Below are 25,369 nucleotides of genomic sequence, written 5' to 3'. Positions count from 1 at the left end.
CCTGCCAGGAGAGTCCACTGCTGTAGTGTGGAGCCCAACAGCTCTGCTTTACTCTTGGGTAGTTCTGAATCCCTGACAAGGTCATTCCCTTCACCTTGTGTTATGAGGTGTGGTTCAGAGGAGGAGGATGGGAGAAAATGTGGGTCCTGTGACATTGATGGTTCAGGACCAGAAGTTTCGTCCTCTTCCTCTTCCTCGTCTGACTCAAGTGAGAATAATTCTGGTGCATCAGGAAGTGTCAGTCCTTCTCCGTGGGGTACTGGGCATAGAGCTGATGGAATGTTTGGATAATGCAGCATCCACGTTTTCTTCTTTGTCACACCTTTCCCAACTGGAGGCACGATGTAGAAGTAACATTTGCTGGTATGATCTGTTGGCTCTCTCCACATCATTGGCACTGCAAAAGGCATAGATTTCCTTTTGCTGTTCAACCATTGGCGAAGATTTGTTGCACAAGTGTTGCAGCATAAGTGTGGGGCCCACCTCTTGTCCTGATCTCCAATTTTGCAGCCAAAAGAAAAGTGATAGGCTTTCTTAACCATAGTGGTTCTACTGCACTTTTGTGATGCAAAAGTCACTTCACCACAAACATAGCAGAAGTTATCTGCACTGTTCACACAAGTACGAGGCATCTCTGCTCACTTTGGCTAAAAAGAAAAGGGTCCCTTTGCAAAATCAAACACTGACAAATAAGACAGCACGACACTGTATGATTTCTAGAGCTGATAAAGGGCAATTGGTTCAGTTTCATTATGATTGCATCATCCATGACTTCTAGGAATAACATGATGCAATTCATATCATGTATGATGCAATACCAGCATCAGATTGTATCCTTCATTGTTTTGCCTAAAAAGCAAGTACTGTCCAAACCCATTCATAGATTTATTCATAGATCCAGTCAAAGATGGATTTCAGTCATTACTGGTTTAAACTGAGATCCCGTCCCTTTATAACTCACTTCTCCTCCGCCATTCCCAAGTCAAGGGTCATAAATACTGACCCAATAGCATATCTTGAAAACTAGAGCCAATCAAGACTTTTAAGCATCATTTTCGTTCTCAGTGACCCAGAATTAGTAAAGTTGGACTCCATTTATTTCAGAAGCATTTTGGCTGTAGAGCAGTGTAACAAGCCTCTCCTAGCTGCCTCCTGGTGGGGGGAGGCTGGGGAGCTGTGGGGACCTGTTTGAGAGGGTCACTAGTAGCAGCGTAGCACAGGAGGTGTCCTATCGGGTTGAGTCATTGCAGATGATGATGTAGTGCAGCAGACCCCCGTTTTGCCAACCTTGCATTAGGCAGCTTTCCATGTTAAGCGAACTCCCAGTGCCCACAGGTGCAGCAGCCGGCGATTTGTCCTGTGGCCGCTAGGTGGCGCTGCAGCCTCGCACTTTCCCGTTCCCCTGGGTATGGGAAGGTTTGAGAAGGTGACCTGGCCCCACCCGGCCCCAGTTAGTTGCCGTCAGTGGGGTCTGCTGTGTAAGGGCTGAAAGAGTCAATTTGACTGGCATTTTATGATCTTTCAATCATGAAGGGGAGCAACTGCTTACCCTGACTGAAGCATCTTATCTCGTTTCTAAATTAAAGTGTCTCCTCTTTGTGTGCGAAGAGACAGTTTAAGGGGACGCCACAAACAGGAGATGATTTTGCTTTGGAAAGCAAAATATTTTTGCAATGATTTTTCATCCAAATTGATTCATGATTCCACAAATCAACCTTGATTAATGTTCCTGGTATTTTCTAACAGAAAACTGTGTCGATGAAAATTGCACGCACATCCCTTCAATTGCTGGCCTCTGTCCCTCCCCCGGGGGTCTTGGTGTCTGCTGATGACAGCAAGAGTGAGAGCTGTTGGCTTTTCTCTCTAGCTGTGCCATCGCTTTGCTGTGTGAGCTGGGATTGGTCATTTCCTCTCTCTGTACCTCAGCATCCCCATCTGTGTAATGGGAAATGAGACACGTCTGTAATGCCTGGCAGGAGCAAGGCTGGGTGAGAGAATGGACATTAAAGCACTTTGGGGAGGAGAAAGGGTTGTTTCATGCTGTTGAGTGCCAAGGCATTGTGACATTTGTTAAAATGTCTCGTGTAGAGAAAGAAGAAATGGTTGGGGACAAAGCTTGCAGGAGGATATGAATCAGAGAGGCCAGGGTATGTGTTTGGGGTCTCACCAGTGCTTCCCACCCCTTTCTGTCCTGTGGCAGGTGTAGCCCCTGACCCATGGCTCTCCCTTGCGGTATAGGCTCTGCACAAGGTCTTGGCCAACCTCTCGGGTGCCATGCTGGGGAGCTGCTGCAGAATCCCCACATATAGACAGGCCCCAATACCTCTTGGTGGTGAGCCCAATGTGCGGGGGGCAGGGGCAGGAGAAGGGAATTTGATCTTAATGCTGGGGAGACCTGGAACGGAGTGACTGGAAGATCCATTTTCCAGCCTGTCCGCCTAGCTGGGATCCCACTGGGCCATCCAGAAGGTTGAAAAAGCTACTAGAGGGGAAGCTGTTCTAGAGTTGATTTTAACAAATAGGGAGGAACTCATTGAGAATTTGAAAGTAGAAGGCCGCTTGGGTGAAAGTGATCATGAAATCCTAGAGTTTGCAATTCTAAGGAAGGGTAGAAGGGAGTACAGCAAACTAGAGACAATGGATTTCAGGAAGGTGGATTTTGGTAGCTCAGAGAGCTGATAGGTCCAGTCCCATGGGACTCAAGACTGAGGGGAAAACATCTGAGGAGAGTTGGCACTTTTTCAAAGGGACACTATTAAGTGCCCAAAAGCAAGCTATTCTGCTTGGTAGGAAAGATAAAAAATGTGGCAAAAGACCAGCTGGGCTTAACCACGAGATCTTGCATGATCTAAAAAATAAAAAGGAGTCATATAAAAAATGGAAACTCGGACAGAGTACAAAGGATGAATATAGGCAAACAACACAGGAATGCAGGGGCAAGATTAGAAAGGCAAAGGCACAAATGAGCTCAAACTAGCTATGGGAATAAAGGGAAACAAGAAGACTTTTTATCAGTACATTAGAAGCAAGAGGAAGACCAAGGAGAGGGTAGGCCCACTGCTCAGTGAGGAGGGAGAAACAGTAAGAGGAAAGTTGGAATTGGCAGAGATGCTTAATGACTTCTTTGTTTCGGTCTTCACCGAGAAGTCTGAAGGAATACCTAAGAGAGTGAATGCTAATGGGAAGGGGCAGGCTTAGAAGATCAAATAAAAAAAGAAGTTAAAAATCACTTAGAAAAGTTAGATGCCTGCAAGTCACCAGGGCCTGCTGAAATGCCTCCTAGAATACTCAAGGAGCTGATAGAGGAGGTATGTGAGCCTCTAGCTATTCTCTTTGGAAAATCATGGGAGACAGGAGAGATTCCAGAAGACTGGAAAGGGCAAACATAGTGCCCATCTCTAAAAGGGAAATAAAAACAAGCCAGGAAAGTACAGAGCAGTTAGTTTAACTTCTGTGCCAGGGAAGAGAATGGAGCAAGTAATTAAGGAAATCATCTGCAAACACTTGGAAGGTGGTAAGGTGATAGGGAATAGCCAGCATGGATTTGTAAAGAACAAATCATGTCAGAGCAATCTGAGAGATTTCTTTGATAGGATAACGAGTCTTGTGGATAAGGGAGAAGCGAAGGATGTGGTATACCTAGAGTTTAGTGAGGCATTTGATACGGTCTCGCATGATATTCTTATCAGTGAACTAGGCAAATACAATTTAGATGGGGCTACTCTAAGGTGGGTGCATAAGTGGCTGGATAACCGTACTCAGAGAGTAGTTATGAATGGTTTCCAATCCTGCTGGAAAGGTAGACCAAGTGTGGTTCCACAGGGGTCTGTTTTGGGACTGGCTCTGTTCAATATCTTCATCAACGACTTAGATATTGGCCTAGAAAGTACACTTATGAAGTTTGCAGATGATAACAAACTGGGAGGGATTGCAACTGCTTTGGATGATAGCGTCATAATTCAAAATGATCTGGACAAACTGGAGAAGCGGTCTGAAGTTAACAGAATGCAGTTTAATAAAGACAAATGCAAAGTGCTCCATTTAGGAAGGAACAATCAGTTTCACACCTACAGAATGGGAAGAGACTGTCTAGGAAGGAGTACGGCAGAAAGGGATCTAGGGGTTATAGTGGAAACAAGCTAAATGTGAGTGAACAGTGTGATGCTGTTGCAAAAAAGCAAACGTGATTCTGGGATGCATTAACAGATGTGTTGTGAGCAAGACACGAGAAGTCATTCTTCCGCCCTACTCTGGGCTGGTTAGGCCCCAAGTGGAGTATTGTGTCCAGTTGTGGGCACCGCATTTCAAGAAAGATATGGAGAAATTGGAGAGGATCCAGAGAAGAGCAACAAGAATGATTAAAGGTCTAGAGAACATGACCTATGAAGGAAGGCTGCAAGAATTGGGTTTGTTTAGTTTGGAAAAGAGAAGATTGAGAGGGGACATGATAGCAGTTTTCAGGTATCTCAAAGGGTGTCCTAAGGAGCCGTAGCCTCTAAGGAAAGACCCAGCAGCAATAGGCTTAAACTGCTGCAAGGGAGGTTTAGGTTGGACATTAGGAAAAAGTTCCTAACTGTCAGGGTGATGAAACAGTGGAATAATTGGCCTAGGGAGGTTGTGGAATCTCCACCTCAGGCGATATTTAAGAATAGGTTAGATAAATGTCTATGCAGGATGGTCTAGAAAGTATTTTGTCCTGCCATGAGGGCAGGGGACTGGACTCGATGACCTCTCGAGGTCCCTTCCAGTCGTAGAATCTGTGAATCTATGAGGTGCTAAGCAATAGCCAGCATGGATTTATCAAGAACAAATCGTGTCAAACCAGCCCTTGATAGCTACTTTAAGGTGGGTGCATAACTGGTTGGAAAACTGTTCTCCGAGTAGTTATCAGTGGTTCGCAGTCAGGCTGGAAGGGCATAACGAGTGGGGTTGCACAGGGCTCAGTTCTGGGTCCAGTTTTGTTCAATATCTTCCTCAGTGATTTAGATCGTGGCCTAGTTTGCAGATGACATGAAGTGGGAGGGTTGCCAGTGCTTTGGAGTATAGGATGAACTCTCAAACTGATCTGGACAAACTGGAGAAATGGTCTGAGGTAAATAGGATGAAATTCAATAAGAAGAAATGCAAAGTGTTCCACGTAGGAAGGAACAATGAGTTGCACACATACAGAATGGGAAATAACTGCCTAGGAAGGAGCACTGCGGAAAGGATCCAAGGATCCTAGTGGACCACAAACTAAATAAGAGTCAACAGTGTAATGCTGTTGCAAAAAAGCCAATATCATTCTGGGATGTATTGGTAGGAGTGTTGAAATCAAGACACGAGAAGTCATTCTTCCACTCTACTCCGTCCTGATTAGGCCTCAACTGGATTCTTGTGTACAGTTCTGGGCATCACATTTTTGGAAAGATGTGGACAAATTGGAGAAAGTCCAGAGAAGAGCAACAAGAATGATGAAAGTCTAGTAACATGACCTATGAGGGAAGATTGAAAGAATTGGATTTGTTAAGTCTGGAGAAGAGAAGACTGAGAGGGGACATTACAGTTTTCAAGTACCTAAAAGGTTATTACAAGGAGGCGGGAGAAAAAATATTCTCCTTAACCTCTCATGATAGGACAAGAATCAAGAGGCTTAAATTACAGCAAGGGAGGTTTAGGTTAGACATTAGGAAAAACTTGCTAAGAGTCAGGGTGGTTAAGCCGTGGAATAAATTGCCTAGGGAGGTTGTTGAATCTCCATCCTTGGAGATTTTTAAGAGCAGGTTAGACAAAGCCCTGTCAGAGGTGATCTATATAATACTTAGTCTGGCCTTGAGTGCAGGCGACTGGACTCGATGACCTCTTGGGGTCCTTCCAGTCCTATGATTCTGTGATCCAAAGGTCTCTTCTTGCCTTAACATCTACAAATCTCTGCAAAAGTAAGTATGGGCCATTGAGCAGCCTGTGATGTTTTCATGTGTCGCCTGCTTCGTGTCCAGAAGTAACACTGAGTGAGTGGGGGTGTGGGTGTGACACAGCAGGAGCAGCTCAAAGATGCAAAGGGGCTGTCCAGGGTGGTGACATCACACTAGCCTTTTACAGGAGCTGGGCTGATTGGTCAAAGGAGGTTGGGAAGCGGTGACCTCACAGAGAGTCTATGAGCAGGGGCAGGTAAAGAGGCTGCAGGGTGGGGAAATGGCTTTGCTGCAGGAGTCTCCTTCTCAAGGTCTCCCCTTGAGGAGTGAGAGAGAATACAGGGTCACGCCTGTGAGCGCGAGGAGGAGCCTCCTTGGGGTTTCCCCCTTTCCCCCTGCTAATTGAGTGAGAAGACAGACGTCCCTGTGGAGCAGATAAGAGCCTCAGAGAGGTTTCATGTTGTTGTTTCATGTTGTCATAGGTTTCCTTCATATGGACTGCATGACCAAGTGGAATTGATGGCAAAACATTGCCATTATGCAGTAAAACATCTTTAAGACTCGTCTTCGATGAATCAACGAACAGTCTCCACTCATGTGGACTGTGAACGATGTTGAGGGCTGCCATCACACCATGGATGTTGTTGCAGGCTACAAGATGGCCTTCCATGAAGAAGAATGGGACAAGATCCTTTTGACGGTCCCGGAGCAGGCTACATGAGGAAATCAGTCCTTTCGTTGGACTTTCTGGTAGAAGAGCCCAGTGATGTTGGAGCTCCCCGACCGTCAGTGACAAACGCAGCGCTCCAGCAACTGAGCTCTAGGGCTCGCTGCTGAAAGAAAAGCTTCACGAGTGACAAAAGGCAAAGGGAGGTGCTGATCTTTAGCCAAGGGCAGGGAGCCCCATCCTCCAACATAGAGCATTTCCCTCGTTGTCTGTCTGTGCTGGGGCAGGAGAAATAACACGGCCTCCTGCTTTTGCTATTGCAGAGAGTCGGTTCTGACGGTCTCCTCAAACCCAGGGTGCGAAACAGGCCTCAGAGTTGACTGGGTGTAAACAAGAACTACGCAGATAGACTGAGCCAGCTGGGAATTCAGATGTGCCCCTTTCCTGGAGAGATGGACTGAGCTGTGAGGGGACTGGAAGCGGAGCTCCCAATGTTTAACTTGCACTCGTTCAGCATCTTTCCTGCGAGTGCCGTCACTGTAGGTTAAATCCTCCAGCCCAGGACTCCCCACCAGCTGTGGGCCCGACAAGCTTTCCCTGGGATTGGATTCTGTAGAACAGGGGTGCAGGGAACCAGCAGGTGCATCTGACTCCTTGGTGAGGTTTTGCATGCAAGATGTGTGTGTGAGTCTTTGTGTGTCGGAAGCAGTGAGTGTGGAAGTCTCAGTGAACCGACAGAGGGCGACGGTGGTCAGAGAGAGACAAAGGAAGAATAAAGAGGCACCGATGGGCATAACGATGATGATTGTGTTGTGTTTCATTCCTTAGATGTGGTGCCACCGCCCGTCCCTTTAGCCTTGTAGTTTACCAAGAGTGAAACTAAATATCTGTTGAGATACAAGGGAGTGTGTGTGTCCATTCCTGCTAGCTGCACAGGAGTTTTATGTTGCTGCTTTCAATCCTCCGGCTCTGCCGGGATAAGGAACAATTGAGGCCGTCACTGAAGTGAAGGAGGGAGATGATTTTCTGACAGGGAGGGACGGCACCTCTCAAAGGTGTTTGGCAGGCAGCCTCCTTCCCAGGTCTGTCCCGACAACACCCAGTTGAAAAGGGACTCTCCCCAGCCCTCCTCAGCCCGGTGAAAACGAGCGACTGAGTGAGGTGGGGGAGAGCAAGTGATGGAGGGAGATCATAGAATCATAGAACCTCAGGGTTGGAAGGGACCTCAGGAGGTATCTAGTCCAACCCCCTGCTCAAAGCAGGACCAACCCCAACTAAATCATCCCAGTCAGGGCTTTGTCAAGCCAGACCTTAAAAACCTCTAAGGAAGGAGATTCCACCACCTCCTAGGGAACCCATTCCAGTTCTTCACCACCCTCCTAGTGAAAAAGTTTTTCCTAATGTCCAACCTAAACCTCCCGCTCTGCAAGTGAGCGAGCCAGGACCTCGCTGAAGGGGCGGGATGAGGGTGTTCAGTTTTGTGGGGTCAGAAAGTTGGCAACCCCAGATGCAGGGGAAACAACTCAAACACCCAACGAGTCTGGCCAGGGGCAGGACATCAGCTTTGAGGGGAGGGGTGGGTGTGGCAGTGACATCACAAAGGCCTTTTGCAGGAACTCGGCCTATTGGGCAAAGGTGGTGGGGAGGGTGACCTCACAGAGACCCCGACATCAGCCGGGCAGGACAGAGGTGCAGGGCCAGGCCAGTCTCTGAGACCCGCCCCGGCTTTGCTGCCGCAAGTCTCCTTCGCGAGGTCTCTCCTCGAGGGCTGAGAGAGGATTAGGATTCACAGATGTGAGCATGAGGAGGAACCTCTGTGGAGTTTTCTCCTTTCCTACCACTGATTGTGCCGAAAACAAACTTCCCTTTGAGAAGGTAAGAGGCTCAGAGAGGTTTGGAACCTGTTCCGTCTGATCCACCTGGCGCAGGAAGCATTCTAGGCACAGACAGCGCTGGCTTCAGGTGGCAGAATTTGATTTCCTCCTAGGTTTTGATGATTGGAATCTCTGGGGACATTGGGGTTTGTCCTTTTGGTTTCCCTTTTCCTCTTTCCTCCCTCCTTTCTCCTCTTCTCTTGCTTCTTTTTCCCTTTTCCAGCTTCCTCCCTCTACCTAGGAGGGACGGGTCTGGAGTGCGGGCAGGGAGGGTATTGCTCTCATTGCGGAGGTCCTCACCAAGAGGTGGGTCTGGGTCTGAGAGTGATCCTCTGAAGGTGTCCTGGCCCGACATTTCGTACATCTGGAGAGACCCCTCAGCCGCCCGCCCCTCAGAGTCTCAGTGCTGATTGGCTGAGCAGGGGGCTATCGACACCAAGGAGACTCAGGTCAGTTTGGTCTCTTTTCAAATCAGGCAAATAAGTCACAACCAATCCAATGTATGGAATTAATCTTGCTGCTTCTCTCCATTAATTGTCTCTTGGCAGGTCATGATTTTCAATAATGTCCTAGGTCTTCTAAAATACTTGCTGAATAATTACTATGAACCACTGTTGGTCTCTAGCTCACTTGAGGGCACTTTATTCTGATCACTCAGTGTGTGAAATTCAAGATGTGAGAGAGAGGCTGAAAGGCAGGAGCAGTCTTTCCTCTAATTTGTTATGTCCATGTGTGGAATGAATTTTGTTTTGGGCACAAATATGGAGGTGAGGTGTGACACATCACCTGCATATTGCGCTCCTTACAAAATTCATTCTGCACATGGATGGTGTGTGGCAGGGGTGAGGCTGAAAGGTTTGGAGTGTGGGAGAGGCTCACGGGGGGGTTGGGGCGCTGTGTTGTGCGGGCTCCGGGTGGGGGGGCTGGCTCTGGTGTGGGGCTAGCGATGAGGGTCTCAGCATTGGAGCAGTGGGTCGGGGCGCTGGGGGTGAGGGCTCTGGGGTGGGGCTGGGAATGAGGAGATTGGGGAGCAGGTTGCCCCAGGGAGAAAGAACTGCCCCTCCAGCCCTCTCTCCCACAGCAGCTCAGGGCCAGATGAGAGGGCACCTGTCTCCAAGCCGCAGCAGCGCCGGTGGGGCTGGGTTGGGACTGAGGAGGCGACAGGATTTATTTTCCAAAGTCAAAAGGAGGAAGGGATGGAGTTATGCTTCAGTTTTTACCTCATAAACTTATTCCTGTCTAACCTACAGGACACTATGAGAATAAGACACTATGTCATGTGGTGACATCACAAGAGCAGAGGATGTGAGAACTACAGCAACAGAGATGGCAGTGGGGTTAGAGTCAGATTGTTTCAAATGCTGCATTCGTCGGCTGACATTTAACAGCAACGCTTAGCTAACACCATGGAGAAAGGAATTCTCTGCTAAAGATTCAACTTGCCCCTTTGGCCAACTCTGCCCCTTCCCTGACTGGAGTGTGCTCAGAACAGCCCCACCTCCCCCCGCACACACACACACACACAAGCCCACAGCTGGGCACCCAGCACAAAGCCAGGGAGGGGGTTGCTTGGCTTGTTTTACTTTTTACTTTGCAGAAGGTTTTTTCAAAAGCATTTTCTGCGCCTGTTCCCCATGGTGCGGACGCAGATGGTGGTGGGGAAGGGACCCTGTGCGCGGTGGAGCGGGGGCCGGGGGGGGGGCAGTTGGGGGAGGCTGAAGGGGGCAATGGGGGCAGTTGGTGGAGGCTGAAGGGGGCAATGGGGGAAGTTGGGGGAGGCTGAGGGGGGCAACGGGTTGACGGCGGCCGGGGCAGAGAGGCAGTTGGGGCTGCTCGTCCCCACGGGAGGGGAGGAGGAAGAGGAGCTGCCCTTCTTTCTGAAGCTGTTTGCTGTTAGATCTTGCAACTTCACTGTTCCTGAGCAGGGTCCTGTGATGAAAAGGAAACTAGAGAGATTCGTGGTCCTGCTTTCAGCAGGGGCTTAGGCTAGATGAGCTCCTGAGGTCTCTTCCAACCCTCATTGTCTAGGATTCTGTGTTTCTATGGAGGACAGGTCCATCAATGGCTGTTGGCCAGGGTGGGCAGGGATGGTGCCCCTAACCTCTGTCTGTCAGAAGCTGGGAATTGGGCGACAGGGGATGGCTCCCTGGATGATTCCTGTCTGTTCATTCCCTCTGGGGCACCTGGCACCGGCCGCTATCGGCCGACAGGACACTGGGCTAGATGGAGCTTTGGTTTGACCCAGTCTGGCCGGTCTTCCCTTCTAATGCTCTTCTCACATGCTCAGTAACAGCTGCAAGCTGCTGCCCTTACGCGCCATCAGAATCTGCTCCCTGCAATCAAAGGCCAGAAAATCCCCCTGAAGGGGGGAATCGGAGGGGCGGGATGGGCAGAGGGACAAAACTGGGACAGGATCAGGGGTTCAGACGGGGCTGCCATGCCAGGTAGGTGCAGAAGGAAAACCCCAGCTAGAGGAGGCAGAGGGGATAAAAGTCCCCACTGATGGGGTGAGCCGGCAGCAGCAGTTCCAAACTAGGGTGTGGTGGATGGTAGAAGGACTCGTGTTCCTCGCACGATGGTCCCTCTCAGCCCCCCCTCCCCATGGCTGTGGTGTTAAAGGCCCCGCATGGCCCAGTGCCCAGGCACCACAGCAGTGCTCTATCTAAAATGGTGACTGAGCTGCCAAGGGAGCAGGAGCAGCTCCAGGCCCCAGCACGCCAAGCGCGTGCTTGGCGAAGCAAGCCAGGGGGATCTCCGCTGGTCCCGCAGCTTCAGTGGACCCTCCACAGGCAAGCTGCTGAAGGCAGCCTGCCTGCCGTGCTTGGGGCGACAAAATCCCTAGAGCCGCCCCTGCAAGGGAGACGTGATTGAGGGAAATAGTTTAAACCACTCCCCCACCATCATAAAACAAACTGATGATCATCAGTTCATCCCTTCCCCACTGAACTGCCCAGTGCCTGGCTCGGAGGTAGAGGCAGGAGGAGAGAGACAAGGGTGAGATTTCAGCATCTCCAGGTAGGTCCCACGGCTCCAGTTGCCCCAACAAACGCTGCGGAGTTTTAATCCGTAGCTGCAGGCCAGCTTTAGGGCTATTCCACCAATTCCCCCGAATTGGGACCCACGCCTAAGAGGGCCCGTACCCAGTAAGAATCCCTTCCCTGGCTAGAGGCGCCTTTTTAATTTTTACTCACCCGGCGGCACTCTGGGTCTTCAGGGGCATGTCGTCGGCGGGTCCTTCACCCGCTCCGAGTCTTCGGCGGCACTTTGGCGGCGGGTCCTTCAGTGCCGCCGAAGACCTGGAGTGAGTGAAGAACCCACCACCGAAGTGCCACCAAAGACTCGGAGCACCGCCCGGTGAGTACAAGCCCCACGTGTTTTTTTAACGTGGTTTTTTTGTTTTAGTCATCCCTGCCGGGGCCCCATCGAAACTGTTCGAATTGGGCCCCGCACTTCCTAAAGCCGGCCCTGAGCATAATTCTAATCAGCCAATCATAACCTCTCCATAGACCCCTTACACGACAACCTTTATGCAATATTGGCTGCAAATCTAGAATAGTGGTCGCAACGGTGATCTATACAGTTACAGTTTATGTCAATAACATCACAGGAGGTAACACGGCATCAGTGAGCCTGATATTGGAATACAGCCTCCAGTTTTGGTGTCCTCGTTTGAAAAAGAAGTTGTGAAATTGGAGCTGGGGCAGCAAAGAGCCACCAAATGTTCTGAGGGCTGGAGAAAAATGCCTTCTAGTGAGCTATTGAAAGAGCTCAACCTGTTTAGCTTCTCAAAAGAAGATTGAAAGATAACTTCATTGAAGTGTTGAAGTGCCTTAATGGAGAGAACATATTGGGTATTAAAGGGCTCTTTAATGTAGCAGAGAATTATTACTATTATGCTTCCCCACTGCAGAACTCCAGTTTTAGGCTGTGCAAGAAGCCAGAGCAGGCATGAGGGTTTCACCCATAGTTTTAATAGCGCTCCCGCTGCTTAACTTTGCTCTTCTTTCATATCTCCTCAGTTAATATACAGTGAACCAGTGTGAACATAATCTTACTGATTTCAACAAGAATGCTGGTTCTTGAACGTAATCAGAGTTTATTCCTAGTTTGTGGTTTTAATTGACTTCTTATAAATAGTCTAGCTCCTGGCTTAGTTATGGAAAAGTAGGTAGACACTAGACAGACGGATTATTTTTCTATGGGGCTAGATAGAGAGAGACATGGTTACGTCTGGGGTTAGATAGACAGAAGCACGTCATTAGACAGACACAGGAGAAAGGAAGGATGGTCCAGAGGTTATCACACTCGACTAACACTTGAGGGGTCTGAGTTTAAGTTCTGCCTTCACTGCAGACTTCCTTTGTGACCTTGAGCAAATCACTTAGGGCCAGATTTTTTAAAGGGATTTCAGTTCCTAATTCCCATTGAAATCAATTCAGGCCTCAGATCAGGAGCAGGGGCTGTCTTAAAGTCCTCTGCACAGAATAGCATCTTGACAACGGCTTCACTGTTGTGATGCACTTTTAACCTGTTTCTATGCACATTCCGAGGTGCGTCCCTGCTGCGGGGCCTGTGTACATTGCAGGTAACAGCATGACCCCTCCCTACCACCTCAGAAGGCCCCTCCCATCAGTTTTGCAATTTGTACTTTTCCACAAGGAATAACACCAGCAGAAGATCCCCTGCATCAAACGATCGCTCACAAGGAGAGAGGAACCCCCTTTATCCCATCGAATTGGGACCAGGGCCAGATTACTTAACCAAAAGGTCGGATCATCGCATGAATGGGAAAGTGCCAGGCTGCATCGCCATCTAGTGACCATAGGAGAGATTGCCCACTTCTGGACCTGTGTGCGCTGGTTGTTGGGTTCATATGGAGAACCGGAGAATTCTGGAATGTGTTTGCCCCAAAAGAAGCTATTGTGTCATACAGGAGGCCTGTGATATGCAGGGGGTCAGATTAGATGCTCTAATGGTCTCTTCTGGCCATCAAGTCAACTAATTTCTGAAAAACGCAGTGGCGCATTGGGAGCAGCGTCTGATGTTTTCCTGTCTAGCCGTCTTGCTTCCTAGAAGGAACACTCCTTGAGTGGGGTGATCCACAGGGAGTAGCTCAAACCTGCAAAGTGCCTGGCCAGGGGCAGGACATTAGCACAGCAAGGGATGGGTGTGGCAGTGACATCACAAAGGCCTTTTGCAGGGGCTCAGACTATTGGCCAAAGCTGGTGGGGAGGTGGTGACCTCACAGAGAGATGCTGACATCAGCCAGGCAGGACAGGGGCGAGGGGCCAGGGAAACCTCAGAGACCCTGTGGCTTTGCTTCAGCAAGTCTCCTTCTCCAGGTCTCTCTTGGAGGACTGGGGGAGTATTGGGGTTCACGTACCTGAGCGCCAGGAGGAACCTCTTTCGAGTTTTCTCCTTCCCTTTTAGTGATTTTACTTGAAAACAGCCGACCCTGTTTAGAAGGTAAGAGCCTCCTCGAGGTTTGAAACTGTTCAGTCTGATCCATCTGGTGACAGTTGAATTCATGGAAAACATGATCTTAAGGAGGCAGAATTTTATTCCAAACCTGGGATCTTGTCCCTTAGAATCACTGAGGACATTAGGGTTTGTCCTTTTTGTTTCATCTTTTCCTCCATCCATCCCTCCTTTCTCTTCCTCTCTTGCTTCTTTTCTCCTTTCTCCTGTTCCCCTCCTAACACCCGGAGAGGGGGGGGTGGGTGTGTGTGTGTGTGTGTGTGTGTGTGTGTGTGTGTGTGTTGCGGGGGAGTGCTCAGCAGCTCTCACTGTGGGAGGTCCACCCCAAACTGTGGAGTTGCAGTAGTGCTGGGGCAGTGATCCCTGCCAGTGACCTGGGCCATCCTTTGAGCTCTCTGGTGAGACCCCTCAGCCTCCCATCCTCAGTCTCTACCCTGATTGTCTGAGCAGGGGGTTAATGACAGGGAGGAGACTCAAGGCCTTTTTGTTCTCTTTTAAGACCAAGTAAATAAGTCATAACCACTTATATGTTTGATGGATTTTGCTGCTTCTCTGCATTAATGAGGCAAGTATGAAGCCTCATTCAAAGACCAGGGGTCACTATATTACTGCACAGTCAATCAATGCAGTCAATCAATGCAGTTGTAGATAAATCTCTGCATTATGCATTTTTGTATAACTTGTATATGACTTTGTATTGAACCTTGGTAATATGTTATAGCGGGCCCCTAAGGTAGTGTAATTAAGGTAAAAGAAAAGTGTCTTTTTGCTAGAAGTAGAATAAGATCTCCCCCCCACTTGGTAATCAACTGCCCTGTTGAATGAATGAGGTGTGACTGAGGAAGGCGTGGAGGGCAGTACCTCCAGACAGCTGCAATCCTTGGAGAGGGGCTGGCAGCCCAACCAAGGACAATCAGGCTTGGCAAGTGGGCTGACTAGAGAAGAGCAGACATACTGATGTACTCGGGGATAAGAAGCAAACACCTTCCTGTGGGAACAACCCCCAGCCCAGAGAAAAGCAGCTAGAAGGACCAACAGACACAGTCACAGATTTTGAATCTGGGAGATTTGCCCCTCTCCATCCACCGACTCGCTGCTTGCCTCCTCACCCCCCCACCCCAAGTATAAAGCCTCATTCAAAGACCCAAGGAGTCACTATATTACTGCACATAACCCTCCCCCCCCCCCCCGACGAACTCTGCCCCTCACCTGCCTCAGGCTCTGCAAGGGAGTTTGGGTCGGGCGAGGAGGTCTGGGGTGCAGCCCTGGGTTGGGGCAGGGGTTTGGGGTGTGGGATGGTTGAGAGGTTGGGCTCTGGAATGGAGTTTGGGTGCTGGGTGCAGGCTCCAGGCTGGGGCACAGGGTGGGGGTGCAGGATGGGTGGAGGCAGGGGCGACTCTAGGCACCAGCAAAGCAAGCAGGTGCTTGGAGCAGCCCATTTGCAGGGGCGGCAGCCAGCAGGGATCCAGCCTGGGAGCTGAGAACCAACAGGGGGCCCTGGGAGCTGTAGTTCCTTGGTTAGCTCCCTGCCTATAGAGCCAGCTCTGGAGCAGGGAAAAAACTACATTTCTCAGCATTCCCTTGGCCGCTATCAACAGGAAAGGGAGGGGGAGGGAGTACGGTAGCTGAAACCTCAAGCTGCAGCTTGCTGTCAATGGAGAGCTCACTGCTAGAGCGGGGTGGCACTGTGAATGGGGAACGAGTGTGCCCAAGTTGTAGAAGGCTTTGCCCTAGATATCCCCTTCAGAAGACATCCCCAGACTGGATTAGAGATACTGGTGTGACCTCACCTTGCAGCCCCAAGGAAGGAATTGGGTGGACTAAATGGACAGTTCCCTCTTTATCTGAATCCTAGCAAGGGAGGTACGTGGATCCCACTAGAATTTAAGAGTAAGGAGGAGGCTCTACTGGACCTGGGCAGCTTTAGATACAGTACCAGGCACGTAGAGGATTTCCACTTCTGAGCCATCGAAGCAGAAATTGACTTTTCCTTTCCAGATTTAGCTAATATTCAGAAAGGGAATCTAGCACCTGCCTTCCAGATTTGAACACCCTCAAAATTCAGGAGTGCTGAAGCTCAATTTGGGCAGCTGTTACTTCATTTCTCCAAAATCAAATATACTGATTCACTGTAATTTGCTGTAGAAAAGTAGGATAAACTTGAGCAAGAAATGCTTCCCAGTGGTTTTTAGGACTGGAATTGCTATTTTCAACAGCCATTGCCTTTGTTTGTTTGTTTTATAGTTTTATTTGTTTAAAAGGAAGACAGTGATATTGCATTGGCAAATTGCCCCTAGAAACAAAGAATGGAACATAAGAATAATAAAGGCACCTCAACGTTTCCTCATTTCTGTACAACAGTCTTATAATATGCATCCAGATATCCTTTAATCACACAAGCTGGAAATTGTTGCATGTTACTGCAGTTCTGTAACCATATGGGAACCAATCCTGTCTGTGTTCTGTGCACATCCAAAATTCCTGCTGAATGACCCACTCTGGGAGCAAGTTACCAGTGACCCAGGGCTGGGGTGGAAGGAGGGTGCAAGTGGGCGGGGGGAGCCCAGAGCTGGGGCAGCACGGGGTGCATGTGTGGGGAAGATCCCAAGGCTGGGGTGGCAGAGGGTGCTGGTGTGTGTGGGGGAGAGCCCAGGCTGGGATGGCATGGGGTGCGGGTGTGTGGGAGAGAGCCCAGGGCTGGCAGCAGGGGGGTACAGGTTGGGGGAGGCCCAGAACTGGGGCAGCAGGGGTGTGGGTGGAGGGGCAGAGCCCAGGGCTGGGGCAGCAGGGAGATTCAGGGAGGAGCCCAGGGCTGGGGTGGGGGCAGCCAATTTTTTTTTTTGCTTGGGACAGCAAAAAACCTAGAGTTGGCCCTATCTCCACCCACCGTGAGGTAGGTAGGAGCGGATCATTATTATCCCTACTTGAAAGAGGGAGAAGATAAGGCTGAGAAAGGATAATTGACTTGTCTTAGGTCGCATAATCAGTGGCAGAGTTGGGAATAAGACCCAAGAGCCCTGATTTTCAAACTAAGCATCGGATCTTAAATTTTCTACATTGAATGATCTGAGTAAAGTGCTCTCAGATGAGTTCCAGACCAGCAACAGTGCACAGTTAAGTATTCAGCCTATATTTTAGGAGAACTGGAATGTTAGAGAGAATCATGAACTGCTCAGAGACAATTAGTGCAGAGAAGAAGCAAAATTCATCAAACATACAACTGCTTATGACTTATTTACTTGGTCTTAAAAAAGAACAACAAGACCTGACTCTCCTCTCTGGCAATAACCCCCTGCTCAGCCAATCAGGGAAGAAACTGAGGATGGGAGGCTGAGAGTTCTCACCAGAGAGTCCAAAGGATGGCCCAGGTCACTGGTGGGGATCACTGCTATGCAACACACACACACACACACACACACACAGCCCTCTCCTGGTTTTGGGAGGAGAACAGAAGAAAGGATAAAAGAAGCAAGAAACGAAGAGAAAGGAGGGAGGGAGGGATGGACGAAAAGGTGAAACAAAGGACAAACCCCAATGTCCCCAGTGAATCTAAGGGACAAAATCCCAGGTACACAATAAAATTCTGCCTCCTTAAGCTCGTTTTTTCCATGCCTAGAATTCAACTCTCACCAGATGACTGAGACTGAACAGGTTTCAAACCTCGAGGAGGCTCTTGCCTTCTAAACAGGGACATCTGTTTTCTAGGAAATCACTAAAAGAGAAGGAGAAAACTTGAAAGAGATTCCTCCTGGCGCTCACGTAGGTGAACCCGAATACTGTCTCAATCCTCAAAGATAGACCTGGAGAAGGAGAGTTGCTGAAGCAAAGCCACAGGGTCTCTGAGGTTTCCCTGGCCCCTCGCCCCTGTCCTGCCTGGCTGATGTCAGCATCTCTCTGTGAGGTCACCACCTCCCCACCACCTTTGGCCAATAGTCTGAGGTCCTGCAAAAGGCCTTTGTGATGTCACTGCCACACCCCTCCCTTGCTGGGCTAATGTCCTGCCCCTGGCCAGGCACTTTGGAGGTTTGAGCTACTCCCTGTGGATCACCCCACTCAAGGAGCATTCGTTCTAGGCAGCAAGCCGGCTAGACAGGAAAACATCAGACGCTGCTCCCAATGCTACACTCAGTTTTTTAGAAATTAGTCGACTTTATGGCTAGAAGAGACCATTAGAGCATCTAATCTGACCCCCTGCATATTACAGGCCTCCTGTATGACACAATAGCGGGTGGGAGGGGGCTGAGGAGGTGGGCAGTGGCGGGGGGACAGGTGAGCCAGCGGCTGACCCCAGCTCACCTCCGCTCCACCTACTCCCCTGAATGTCCCACCCCGCTTCTGTGAATCAGCTGTTCGCGCAGGAAACCTTGGAGGGAAGAGAAGCGGTGTGGCAGCTTCGCGCTCAGGCCCAGTAAGGTGGAGACAGAGACAAAGTGAGCTGGGTCAGGGCCGCCCGCACCACAGCAGGTAACCCGGGGGGTGCACAGGGGAACCGCTCCCCACCCCAGCTCACCTACATCCCCTCTGCCACCCTGGGCCTTAGTGTGAAGGTGCCATTTGCTTCTCAGTCCTCCCAGGCGTCCCGCGCGAACCATCAGGGGCAGGGGTTCCAGAGGTGGTCAGGGGACAGGGAGAAGGGGTGGTTGAATGGGGCAAGGGTCCCAGGGGGGCCATCAGGAATGAGGAGGGGTTGGATGGGGTGACAGGGGGCAGTGAGAGGACAGGGAAGGGCAGTGGATGGGGTGGGGTCCAGAGGGGGGGGCATAAATGGAACGCAGGGGGTTGGATAGGCGCAGGAGTCCCGGGGGGACACAACCCCCTGGGGTGAGGAAGGAACTGGTTGTTAAGATTTTGGTAGCTCATCCCTGGCCAGAGGGGTGGGAGGCTGAGGAGGAGAGCAGGCAGGCAATGGCAGGGGATGAGTATGCGAGCCGGGGAGGGGAGAGCTGAGGTGAGCTGGGGGACTGAGGAGGTGAGCGGGCAGGAATTGGTGGGTTGGCAGGTGAGGTGGCGGTGGGGAAGCGGGTTGAGAAGGTGAGCGGGGGGTGGGAGGCTGAGAAGGCGAGTAGTGAGTCAGTGGCTGACCTGTTCTACTGATCTGGTCTGGCTCCCATCCCCTCTCTGAGGGTTGCAGCTGTCTGGGGGTGTTGCCTTCCACATTCACACCTCATTCATTCAATAGCATAATTGATTACAAAGTGGGGGGAAGATCTTATTCTACTTCTAGCAAAAAGAGAGTTTTCTTTTACCTTCATTATACTACCTTAGGGGCCTGCTATAACTTATTACCAACATTCAATACTGCTGTTTTGGCGGGGTGGTGCTGGGGAAGGAGGGTTTGTTTCCACAGGGCGGACAGTCCTTGAGGGGGGGTGTTTTGTGGGGCTGGGTGGCACTGGGGGGTTTCACTGGAGCCAGGGGGTTTTTGGCCCTCAGCTGTTTTCTTTGGAGTACTATTGCCCTTGCCGCTTTACGAGTTGTGCAGTCCTGGACTAAACCACAGACTCTGGACTCAGCATTCAAGTATCCTGCAGTCTGAACTTCGAATCCGATACATTCCCTCATTGGCTACCATTGTTTTCCCAGCATGGAAGTGCTTTTTGTCCAACATGGCAGCCAGATTGGGATCCATAGGCATGGAATGGCTCTGAAGGAATCAGCTGTTTCTCTCTGCGCTTCATGAAACTTTGGATTGAAATGGTAAAGGACAGTTGTTCCCAATTTAATCATGGTGTCCTTTAGGAGTGTGACCAAGGCCACTTAACTAGGGAGCGGGGGTCTAAAAAGAGTTTACCTGGGCCACAGGTCACCATAGCTTCCATCTCGGGGGTGAAAATCAACCACCAGTACCTGCAATTTCTACCCGAGTTCTTGTCAAATCTGTGACCTTACTTGGAGTAATTTTATACTTCTCTGGCGTAGAATTCTTCACCAACTGCACAACAGATCAGTAGTGATAGTGAGGTACAACTCCCCCAACTATGCCCTTTTATTTCTTTAATCTGGAGGCACAGATTTAAATTAGGGACTAAATTCAGGTGCAGCTTAGAATCCCTGTAAGACACCAAATGTCAGGTCTCTATTAAAAACAGGCATCTTTCTGCAGCTATATCACATTCAACACACATTCCATTTTCTACACATTTGCAGCACCTCAAGGGGTGAGATGAAGACAAATGTCATTTCCATTTTCCCATCCCTACCTCAATATGGATTGTATTTCCCAAATAATAGGCAATAAGCAGCTGATTAGGAAGGAGATATCTTCAGGAGCGACTCTTGCAGGGCCTGGGCCACAACGACTTTGGTAGTGAAATCCATGGGTATTTTGCTTCGTTCCAGGTCATTTACTAGGGAATCCTCTTCTCAGCCCTTTAGAAAAAATAGTGACCTAACCAATTGAACAAATGGGGGATTGGAATGGTGATCGGGAATAAGGGAATCCCTCTGACTTACACTAACTTCTTCTGTTGTTACAAAGGGTGAAATGACATTTTCCCCTATCCCTGCCCTGTTCCTGCTCTTTGTTATAGTTCAATATATTTTAAGTGAGGAAAATGATAATAAAAATATCTGCTCTCCAGCACAACCTGAAGCAACATCAGAGCAACTGGGAATGAAACAATTGGTTTCCAAAGGGGGAACTCGATGACTAACACTTGGTTTGAAATGGGGGAACAGTATAACCGTGATGCTCAGGGTTTGTTTAGACTAGGAAAAGTGATGGAGTTTAGGTCAGGACAAGGGGAAAGCTAATGCCAACCACTGCACCTGGGCTGCATCTGCACTACAACTATAATTGTCTTTTTACACCAAGATCACTAACTTGAGCAGCCAATGCCATGTACAGCCCTAGTGGATGGAAGGCACAGGTAGTTTTTGCCTCAGTGTAGCTTGTTGGGATCAAACCTCTCTCTCACCTGGAGCTGATGAACATTCCTGGCTGGAGGGACACACACTCCTATGACTCAAAAGGAAAGGAGTTGATAGAAAAGATCACAGGACTGACCCCAAAGAAAGGTAAGCTGCAAAATGCAGAAGCAGGGAACTCATGTGTGGGAGCTGAGAGACCACAGTGAAGATGGAGCAAAGACCACAATGCAGGAATGAGCAAATGCGATAAAAACAACAAAAAAACTCCCCCTCAACCTTTGGCCAGCCCTAATCAAGGCATTTATTACAGTTCTCTCCCATGTGGATTTTCTGATGTTTAATAAGGTTTGTGCTCTGACTGAAGCTTTTCCTACACTCAGATCATGTGTAGGGTCTCTCTCCACAGTGGATTCTCTGAGGTGTGATCAGGGTAGAGTTCTGAGTGAAGCTTTTCCCGCACGCAGAGCACGGGTAGGGCGTCTCTCCTGTGTGGATTCTCTGATATCTGATAAGGTGTGAGCTCTGATTGAAGCTTTTTCCACACTCAAAGCATGTGTAGGGCTTCTCCCCTGTGTGGATTCTCTAATGTGAAATGAGGGTTGAACTATGAGAGAAGCATTTCCCACACTCAGAGCAGCCATAAGGTTTCTCTCCTGTGTGGATTCTACGATGTGTGATAAGGTGTGAGCTCCAATTGAAGTGTTTCCCACACTCATGGCATGTGTAATGTGTGTCTTCCAAGTTGATTCTCTCACTTGTAATAAGGTCTGTGTGGCTACTGAAGTTTTCCTCTGGCCTCTGCTGAGTCTCACAGGCTTTTGCTTTTGCTTTTTCTGGGAGTGTACAACTCCAGGAAACATTCCCTTTCGATCTTCCTGATAATGTCCCATGTGGTTCTATTGGCTCAGCATCTTCCTGCTGGGGTTTCTCCTCCTTGTTATCACTCACCATCCCGTCACCTGATGGGAGACAGAGAGAATGAGACATAGGTCACTCTCTGTGCCTGAGAGAAAGGAAATCTCAGAGATAGGAATGGAAAAAGGGATGAACCAACCAAAATATATGTTGGAGATTTTCCCCAAACCTCTCCCCAGAGGAGAATGGAAGGGATCAGTTTTGGTCTGCATCTCACCAGAACTCTCAGGGGAAAGAGAGATTGGGGAGGGACCTGCTGCCAGTTGTCAGTCAGGATAGGTGGGATGCTGTAAGTGACATCTATCTAATGATGCCACATCTGCAGGGAACAATCCTGAACTTGGAGAGCTCACAAGGTCTTTGTAGGGCATCCCAAATGTTTCCTGGACAGTTTTTGAGTTGGTTTAACCAATTCCCCACCTGTGCAGGCAGCTCTCAGGGGCACTTCTTTCTCAGAGCCCTGGAGACCTGGGACCCTGTAGCCCTGAGGATTAATCTGTTGGTCTGTATAAAATGTCTTTTTGATAAAAGTGTGTAGGCTGCATAGATTAATAGAATTTTCAATAAGCTGTAATGCAAGATACCTAGAAGCTTCTAGGCCAGACATCCTGGCCTATTTCCTCTGTGATGCTGAAAGCAACCTTTAAGACCCTTACTCAGAAAAGTAATAATAGGAGACAAACCTACGCAAATTGTCTAGGGACTTTTTGAATATCTGCTAACCTTTCACCTAGTTAGGTGCAAAAGGAGAGTATTTCTGCCCACAAAATCTAACAAGTACACCACAAGATACGTAGATAGTTGTCATTTAATACGTACACAAAGGTCATCCTATGAAAACGGGTACCCTCACCTTTCCATGGGGGAAAGACAAATTTGGGCATAGGAGGAAGGATTGCTCCCTATAAAAAGGGTGGTAATCCTCCATTAGGGCAGACGATACATCCAGCTATTTCCCATCATCTCACCCCGTCTCCCCTTTTGAAGGCTGTCAACTACTGATGGTATTTCTTTTCACAGCTGTAAGTATAAAGTTCTAAGTTCTGCTTTGCCTTTTAAAGCATCTAATTTTATAGATTTATACTCAGTCTTTTTATTATTTCCTTTTTAAAATAACACCTACGTTCAGAGTGAATTAGAACTGTGTAATATCATATCATATCTCTTAAAGAACTGTGATATTTTGTAACTTTGTAATCTCATACTGCTTTTAACATTTTACATTTACTTCTTGTTTCATTGACTTTAAATAAAAGGTCTTGTTTGACTGATTCTGTCTCAGTATAGTTTTTCTGCCACATACCCCAATCTCCTTGTATAAATTCTGTGAAGCCTGATTCAAGACGAACTTTATCTTCTGATCACACATATTGGCGAGCCATATCCATATTATTAATCTTTATCAATTATTATTAACATTCTTAATTAATTAGAAAATTAATTATTAAATACAACTAAATTAAGTGGATAAATTCCACTGTCCCTACTAACCCTCCCCAAATCAGGGTACAGGCTGGCGAGCCAGCAGGAGGAGATTTAAGGAGTGTGTGACAGGAATTTCAGATATCCAGGTATTCCTGGACCCTTTGAAACGCAAGTAAATAGTTAACTTCAGTAAACTCTGAAACTCTTAAACCAGAGTCAACTTCCTATGATTATTGTTGCTGGCAGTACGCCCAGTATTTCCGTTTTGTATTGTGGTTAAGCATCTTAAGGTCTTTACTTTCACTTTTGCCTAAAGGTTTTAACTGTATTGATAACTGAATATAGTAATATTGTTTTAAAGTGATAAGCGCGCACAGAAAGGGGTTTTTATATGTTGAAGAAGTTAATGAATGGTACCGAATAAAATATTTGCAGTAGCACGGAATTCAGTGACCCACACTAGTGGTGGCGGGGAGTTAATAAAGCAAGGTATTCATAGCCGCCAGAAAGGCGCAATCAGTCAGAACTTGAATAGTTCAAAGATACCTTATCTTAGTCCCATTAACTCTTCCGGACTGCACCTCTGATCCGTCTGCCTCAGTATTCCCCAATATTTGGCAGGTCCCGACAGAGGAAAGACCTCTCGATCTGCTATAAGCCATTGAGAGAAGAGGGAACGTATCCCCACTCCCTCTATTTACTTGGGACTTTTATGATATAGTGTTTAAACCGGTTAAGGGGTATTATTCCTGTTGTTTTCTGTAAAAGGGACGCCTTTTTGGATCAGAATTAAATCAACAGAGGATTGATTCTAGTGAATATACTAGACTATACTAGATTCTAGTGAATATACTAGAAGAAGAAAGAGATGAATTCTCTATTTCGTATTAAGAGTGTTAAAAGTGAAGATAGAACAGGAGTGGAGTGTGTTGGAGTTTCTAGCAGTTTAGCTTTGGAAAACTTTGCTAGGAGATATATTCAGGAACATGGTGAAGGTTTGGAGCAGCTGAGAAATAGTGGAATGATTTCTGAGCAGAGAAACCCGTGGGGTTTTGTGAGTAATGTATTTGAGGAAGAAACAGAGCAGAAAAAGAAAAGAGCAAAAGTGGTGAAGGGAATAGCTGTTGAATGCTTGCTTGTAGCTTGTAGTTCATTGGGAAAAAAATTGGATAAAAGATGGAGTTACTCAGGGAAGTTCAGCAGATGCTGGTAACCTACAAAGTAGACCGTGGTCGGTTGTTGGAAAAGATTAAAGAACTAGAAAAGGGAGAAAATATAGCAGAAGAGGTTGAAGAATTGATTCCCATCCCTATTGGTATGGTGGAACCGACAGAGGTAGAAAATCCTATTGGACCAGTGACTAGAAGTAAAACAAGTGAATTAGCTCAAGCAAACACAGTACCTTCAGAAGCAAAGTTGCAGATTGAATCTGTGGAGTCAGAGGAGGAAATTGGCAGTGCATAAGTAACTGACAGTCTGCCGATAAGAGACGGAAGTTCTGAAATGACAGTTCAGGAGGCAGAGACAAGTGTCACAGTCAGTGAAGCAGTTAGTGACACAAACAGAGAAGCAGGGAAAGAGGAAAAGATCTCTACTTCTGTAGAGACAGCTTCTGTAAGTGAAGAAGCAGTGCCTTTAAAATCGGTCATTGTTCTAGGATTAGAAGAGGCCGTATCACAGGTAACACTTGTAGCTAATGCATGTGATGTAGTGATCTCTAAGTTACAAAGAGAGCTACAACAACAAGCAGGGAGTAGAATTCCTGCTCCTCCACCCAATTTTACATTAGCACCATATAGAGTAGAAGATCCAGTCCCTTTGGGTGGACATTTATTGGCATTCGGGCAATCAACATTGCCTAGACCCCAGGAATTTTGTGGGGCCTCTACACCCCCGTGGTATATGCTGGTATCACCTAGTGTATCGGTAGAACGCCCTACCACACCAGATTTCAGTGGACTAAGGGATGTCCTGCGTCAGTGTGGAGACACTTTGAATGTAAGCCATAGACATTTCATGGAAAATTATCCTAGATACCCAGGATTCTCTCCAGTGGAAAGTTTTGATGGTTCAGATGAGGAAAATGTGAATCCAGGTAGAAGGAGGCAAGGAATAGAAATTGTGGATTTAAGCTCAAATGAAAGCTCAGATTCAGATCCAGAAGAAGGAATTGCAGGTTCCAATTCTGATTGTCCTGTAGCAGTTGTTACAGATATTAAAACCTTAGACCTAGTAGCTAAGCAAGT

The sequence above is a fragment of the Mauremys reevesii genome, linkage group 18, assembly GCF_016161935.1.
Source record: "Mauremys reevesii isolate NIE-2019 linkage group 18, ASM1616193v1, whole genome shotgun sequence".
Taxonomy (NCBI): domain Eukaryota; kingdom Metazoa; phylum Chordata; order Testudines; family Geoemydidae; genus Mauremys; species Mauremys reevesii.
Note: the sequence above shows the minus strand (reverse complement) of the source record.